This window comes from Anabrus simplex, chromosome 2 (assembly GCF_040414725.1).
Source record: "Anabrus simplex isolate iqAnaSimp1 chromosome 2, ASM4041472v1, whole genome shotgun sequence".
Classification (NCBI taxonomy): domain Eukaryota; kingdom Metazoa; phylum Arthropoda; class Insecta; order Orthoptera; family Tettigoniidae; genus Anabrus; species Anabrus simplex.
Window position 1 is genome coordinate 863394770 of NC_090266.1, and position 6000 is coordinate 863400769.

A 6000-nucleotide genomic window follows, 5' to 3' on the forward strand; every position below is an offset into this window, starting at 1 on the left:
TCTCCTCCAGGCGAATGCCGGGATGGTACCTAACTTAAGGCCACGGCCGCTTCATTCCCTCTTCCTTGCCTATCCCTTCCAATCATCCCATCCCTCCACAAGGCCCCTGTTCAGCATAGCAGGTGAGGCCGCCTGGGCGAGGTACTGGTCATACTCCCCAGTTGTATCCCCCGACCAAGAGTCTGAAGCTCCAGGACACTGCCCTTGAGGCGGTAGAGGTGGGATCCCTCGCTAAGTCCGAGGGAAAAACCGAACCTGGAGGGTAAACAGATGATGATGATGATGATGATGATAAATGCTATGAAATGATAATGGAGAGTGTTGCTGGAATGAAAGATGACAGGGAAAACCGGAGTACCCGGAAAAAAACCTGTCCCGGCTCCGCTTTGTCCAGCACAAATCTCACATGGAGTCACCGGGATTTGAACCACGGCACCCAGCGGTGGGTGGCCAACGCGCTGCCGTCTGAGCGACGGAGGCCTACGCGAACCAACCACCGTTTATTTTACGTGGGCCCTCCCCGTCATATTACCACAGTCTTCAGGAGTCATTCTGGCTCAACCTCAAAGACATTACCGACCTACGGTCGTGCAAGTATAATTGCGCCCTGCAATACGTACCCATGGCCAGTAGGCAGTAATGTTCGGTCTTTGAATGTTAAAAGCTTACCGTAAAATCGTGGAAAACCGTATATATATTCCAATATGGCAATCCACATCACATACGAGTGTTAAAACAATACAGCCCTACAGGCCCAGTTAAGAATTGCTGGTGTATCTAAACCACATTACCACATTGAACATTAAAGCTTGAAATTTTCTTCCCCAAACGGAAGAAGAACATGAAGGTAGTTTTACGGCACAAATTCCACTGTACAATCTAAACCGCTGAGGCTTAAATTATTTCATTATTTATGTGGATTGGTCTTCAGTATATGTTCCCGTTGTAACATCTCAATCAGTGAACATTGGCTTTTGTAACTATCAATCCATGCACCATGCAAAATCAAATCTTTTGGAGATGCCCGGGATCGAACCCGGGGCCGTTCTCATGAAAAGCGAACGCTCTACCACTGAGCTACATCCCCACACACTGCTCGGTTATCGATTGCAACCGTTTTTAATCCTCTACTGCATACTGTTGCCATTAGGCAAAGGCACCCTTCCACCCCGTCAACATCCACGCGAACCAACCACCGGTTATATTAGGGGGGCCCTCCCCATCATATTACCACAGGCTTCAGGAGTACCTCTGGCTCAACCTCAAAGACTTTACCGACTTACGGTCGTGCAGGTATACTTGCGCCCTGCAATACGTACCCATGGCAAGTAGGCACTAATGTTCGGTCTTTGAACGTTAAAAGCTTTCCGTAAAATCGTGGAAAACCGTATATAAATTCCAACATGGCAATCCACATCACACTGTTCATTTATCGATTACGACCCTTCTTGTTATCTGCCACAGGAGTTTTGCGTAAAGGTGTGGTCAAATGTACTATGCAACGTCATATATTTTGAGGATGCCGGGGATCGAACCCGGGGCCGTTCTCATGAAAAGCGAACGCTCTACCACTGAGCTACATCCCCACACACTGCTCAGTTATCAATTGCAACCGTTCTTAATCCTCTACTGCATACTGTTGCCATTAGGCAACATATAACTTTTCACCTGTGTAAACGGATAAATGTTATAGACAGAGGTTGTTTTACGGCACACCTTCTTCTGTACAGTCAATTAAACACATATCCCAGTGATGCCTTGTTTTTTTTTTACATAACACAAGACAAAACAGCCCTACATCCAAGGGTAGTCCTTCCACCCCGTCAACAACCACGCGAACAAACCACCGTTTACTTTACGTGGGCCCTCCCCATCATATTACCACAGGGTTCAGGAGTACCTCAAGGACATTACCGACCAACGGTCGTGCAAGTATACGTGCGCCCTGCAATACGTACCCATGGCCAGTAGGCAGTAATGATCGGTCTTTGAATGTTAAAAGCTTACCGTAAAATCGTGGAAAACCGTATATATATTCCAATATGGCAATCCTCATCACACTGTTCATTTATCGCTTACAACAATTCTTATTATCTGCCACAGAAGTTTTACGTAAAGGTGGTAAAGTGTATCATGCAACGTCTAATCTTTTGGAGATGCCTGGGATCGAACCCAGGGCCTTTCACATGCGCAAGCGAATGCTGTACCACTGAGCTACATCCCTAAACACTGCTCAGCTATCGGTTGCAACCGTACTTAATCTTCTACTCCATACTGTTGCGATTAGGCAACATATAACTTTTCACCTGTGTAAACGGATAAATGTTATAGACAGAAGTTGTTTTACGGCACACCTTCTTCTGTACAGTCAATTAAACACATATCCCAGTGATGCCTTGTTTTTTTTTACATAACATAAGACAAAACAGCCCTACAGCCAAAGGTACTCGTTCCACCCCGTCAACATCCACGCGAACCAACCACCATTTATTTTACGTGGGCCCTCCCCGTCATATTACACCAGGCTTCAGGAGTGCCTCTGGCTCAACCTTAAAGACATTACCGACCAACGGTCGTGCAGGTATACTTGCGCCCTGCAATACGTACCCATGGCCAGTAGGCAGTAATGTTCCGTCTCTGAATGTTAAAAGCTTACCGTAAAATTGTGAAAAACCGTATATATATTCCAATATGGCAATCAACGTCACATACGATTGTTAAAACAAAACAGACCTACAGGCCCAGTTAAGAATTGCTGGTATATCTAAACCACATTACCACATTGAACATTAAAGCTTGAAATTTTCTTCACCAATCGGAAGAGGGAGAAGAAGAAGAAGAAGAAGAAGAAGAAGAAGAAGAAGAAGAAGAAGAAGAAGAAGAAGAAGAAGGTAGTTTTACGTCACACCTTCAACTATACAGTCTAAACCACTGAGGCTTAAATAATTTTATTATTTATGCGGATTGGTCTTCATTATTTGTTGCCGTTGTAACATCGCAATCCGTGAACATTGTCCACTAAGTTGTCCTTCATTGTTATCGATTGCAACCGTTCTTAATCCTCTACTGCATACTGTTGCCATTAGGCAACAAATAACTTTGCACCTGTGTAAACGGTTAAATGGTATAGACAGAGGAAATTTTACGGCACACCTTCAACTGTGCAGTCAATTAAACACATGTCCCAGTGATGCCTTGTTTTTTTTATATAACATAAGACAAAACAGCCCTACAGCCAAAGGTACTCCTTCCACCCCGTCAACATCCACGCGAACCAACCACCGTTTATTTTACGTGGGCCCTCCCCATCATATTACCACAGGCTTCAGGAGTACCTCAAGGACATTACCGACCAACGGTCGTGCAAGTATACTTGCGCCCTGCAATACGTACCCATGGCCAGTAGGCAGAAATGTTCGGTCTTTGAATGTTAAAAGCTTACCGTAAAATCGTGGAAAACCGTATATATATTCCAATATGGCAATCCACATCACATACGCGTGTCAAAACAAAACAGCCCTACAGGCCCAGTTAAGAATTGCTGGTATATCTAAACCTCATTACCACATTGAACATTAAAGCTTGAAATATTCTTCACCAAAACGGAAGAGAAGAATAAGAAGAAGAAGAAGAAGGTAGTTTTACGGCACACATTCAACTGTACAGTCTAAACCACTGAGGCTTAAATTATTTTATTATTTATGTGGATTGGTCTTCAGTATATGTTCCCGTTGTAACATCGCAATCCGTGAACATTGTCCACTAAGTTGTCCTTCATTGTTTACATTCAACCCATACGGTAGCCATATTGCTTTTGTAACTATCAATCAATGTACCATGCAAAGTCAAATCTTTTGGAGATGCCGGGGATCGAACCCGGGGCCTTTCTCATGCAAAGCGAACGCTCTACCACTGAGCTACATCCCCACACACTGCTCGGTTATCGATTGCAACCGTTTTTAATCCTCTACTGCATACTGTTGCCATTAGGCAAAGGTACTCCTTCTACCCCGTCAACATCCACGCGAACCAACCACCGGTTATAATAGGGGGGCCCTCCCCATCATATTACCACAGGCTTCAGGGGTACCTCTGGCTCAACCTCAAGGACATTACCGACCTACGGTTGTGCAAGTATACTTGCGCCCTGCAGTACGTACCCATGGCCAGTAGGCAGTAATGTTCGGTCTTTGAATGTTAAAAGCTTACCGTAAAATCGTGGAAAACCGTATATATATTCCAATATGGCAATCCACATCACATACGAGTGTTAAAACAAAACAGCCCTACAGGCTCAGTTAAGAATTGCTGGTATATCTAAACCACATTACCACACTGAACATTAAAGCTTGAAATTTTCTTCACCAAACGGAAACAAAAATTAATTCATGCAGTAAAGGGTTAACTGAACTTCCTTACATATACTTCAATAAGGTCGCGACATTTTGAGTTGTTGACTGCATAAAGTCAAACGTTAGATCGTTAAGTGGGTATTAAATCTTGATGAACATTGTCCACTAAGTTGTCCTTCATTGTTTACATTCAACCGATGCGGCAGCCATATTGCTTTTGTAACTATCAATCAATCAATCAATCAATCAATCAATCAATCAATCAATCAATCTGCACTCTCTACGATGGCATCAGACCTTAATAAAAAGATGTTAGGGAATGGACCAATGTACCAAGGTATTCTTTGCAATTATATAAAGAAAGTGTAGGTAAAAACAGATAGGGAATCTGCAACATGAGTTCTGCATGAAGGAGGGGTTAAATGTACTTTGTATCATGCAAAACGTGTGGCGATGCCGGGGATTGGAGCTGCCGCCTTCCACATGCAAATCGAACGCTGTACCACTGAGCTACATCCCCACATGCTGATCGCTTATCGATTACAACCCGTCTTATTCTCTGCCACAGGAGTTTTGCGTAAGGATGTGGTAAAATGTACCATGCAACGTGAAATCTTCCGGAGATGCCGGGGATCGAACCCGGAGCCTTTCACATGCAAAACGAACGCTCTACCACTGAGCTACATCCCCACACACTGCTCTGTTATCGATTGCAACCGTTCTTAATTCTCTGCTGCATACTGTTGCCATTAGGCAAGAAATAACTTTTCCCCTGTGTAAATGGATAAATATTATATACAGAGGTAGTTTTACGGCACACCTTCAACTGTACAGTCAATTAAACACATATCCCAGTGATGCCTTTTTTTTATATAACATAAGACAAAACAGCCCTACAGCCAAAGGTGCTCCTTCCACCCAGTCAACATCCACGCGAACCAACCACCGTTAATTTTACGTGGGTCCTCCCCATCATATTACCACAGACTTCAGGAGTACCTCTGGCTCTGAGCTACATCCCCACGCACTGCTCAGTTATCGATTGCAACTGTTCTTAACTGAACTTCCTTACATATACTTCAATAAGGTCGCTACATTTTGAGTTGTTGACTGCATAAGGTCGAACGTTAGATCTTTAAGTGGGTATAAATCTTGATGAGACTAAGGTATCCTCCCTGTCACATCTCTGTGTTTTTCTATCTCCCTTCAAATATCTGCTGTTTTTAGTCTAGTTGGCCACTTCCTCCTAACCTTTTCTCTCTGATTTACACGATCACGCGCGTAGGTTTAAAATAACTGGTTTGGTAACAATTGCAATGATTGTGTGGTTATCGCAGAGGGCGTTTCTATTGTTTCTGTTTCTGTGTTTGGCCGGTAGGTTCAAGAGGCCTAAAATTTATTGATGCAAAAGCAGAACAAAAGCTTGCTGTGCAAAGTGTGATGCCTACCTGTGCCTCTCCAAGGAAAACAAGCGACTGTTTTAAAATGTTCCTCGCACATTCATAACGTTGAGAAATCTCGTCTCTACCTTACAAGAGAGTATGGCATTAGATGTATTATTTCCCTCTCAGTCGAACTCGTATGTCGTGTATTTAGCTCCGTCTTTTTCTCCCTCATCGATGTTGCCTATTTCCCGATAATGCAACGC

General features: G+C 43.6%; 4 non-coding genes across 4 annotated transcripts; all 4 read right to left on the bottom strand.

Moving 5' to 3' along the window:
* Nucleotides 1-1015: 1015 nt before the first annotated feature.
* TRNAE-UUC (transfer RNA glutamic acid (anticodon UUC)) lies at nt 1016-1087 on the bottom strand. Its single transcript has one exon. It is a non-coding gene; the product is annotated as a tRNA-Glu (tRNA).
* Nucleotides 1088-1514: 427 nt separating this feature from the next.
* On the bottom strand, nt 1515-1586 carry TRNAE-UUC (transfer RNA glutamic acid (anticodon UUC)). Its single transcript has one exon. It is a non-coding gene; the product is annotated as a tRNA-Glu (tRNA).
* A 2269-nt stretch (nt 1587-3855) lies between these two features.
* Nucleotides 3856-3927, bottom strand: TRNAA-UGC (transfer RNA alanine (anticodon UGC)). The gene has a single exon. It is a non-coding gene; the product is annotated as a tRNA-Ala (tRNA).
* Nucleotides 3928-4970: 1043 nt separating this feature from the next.
* Nucleotides 4971-5042, bottom strand: TRNAA-UGC (transfer RNA alanine (anticodon UGC)). The gene has a single exon. It is a non-coding gene; the product is annotated as a tRNA-Ala (tRNA).
* Between the last annotated feature and the right edge of the window lie 958 nt (nt 5043-6000).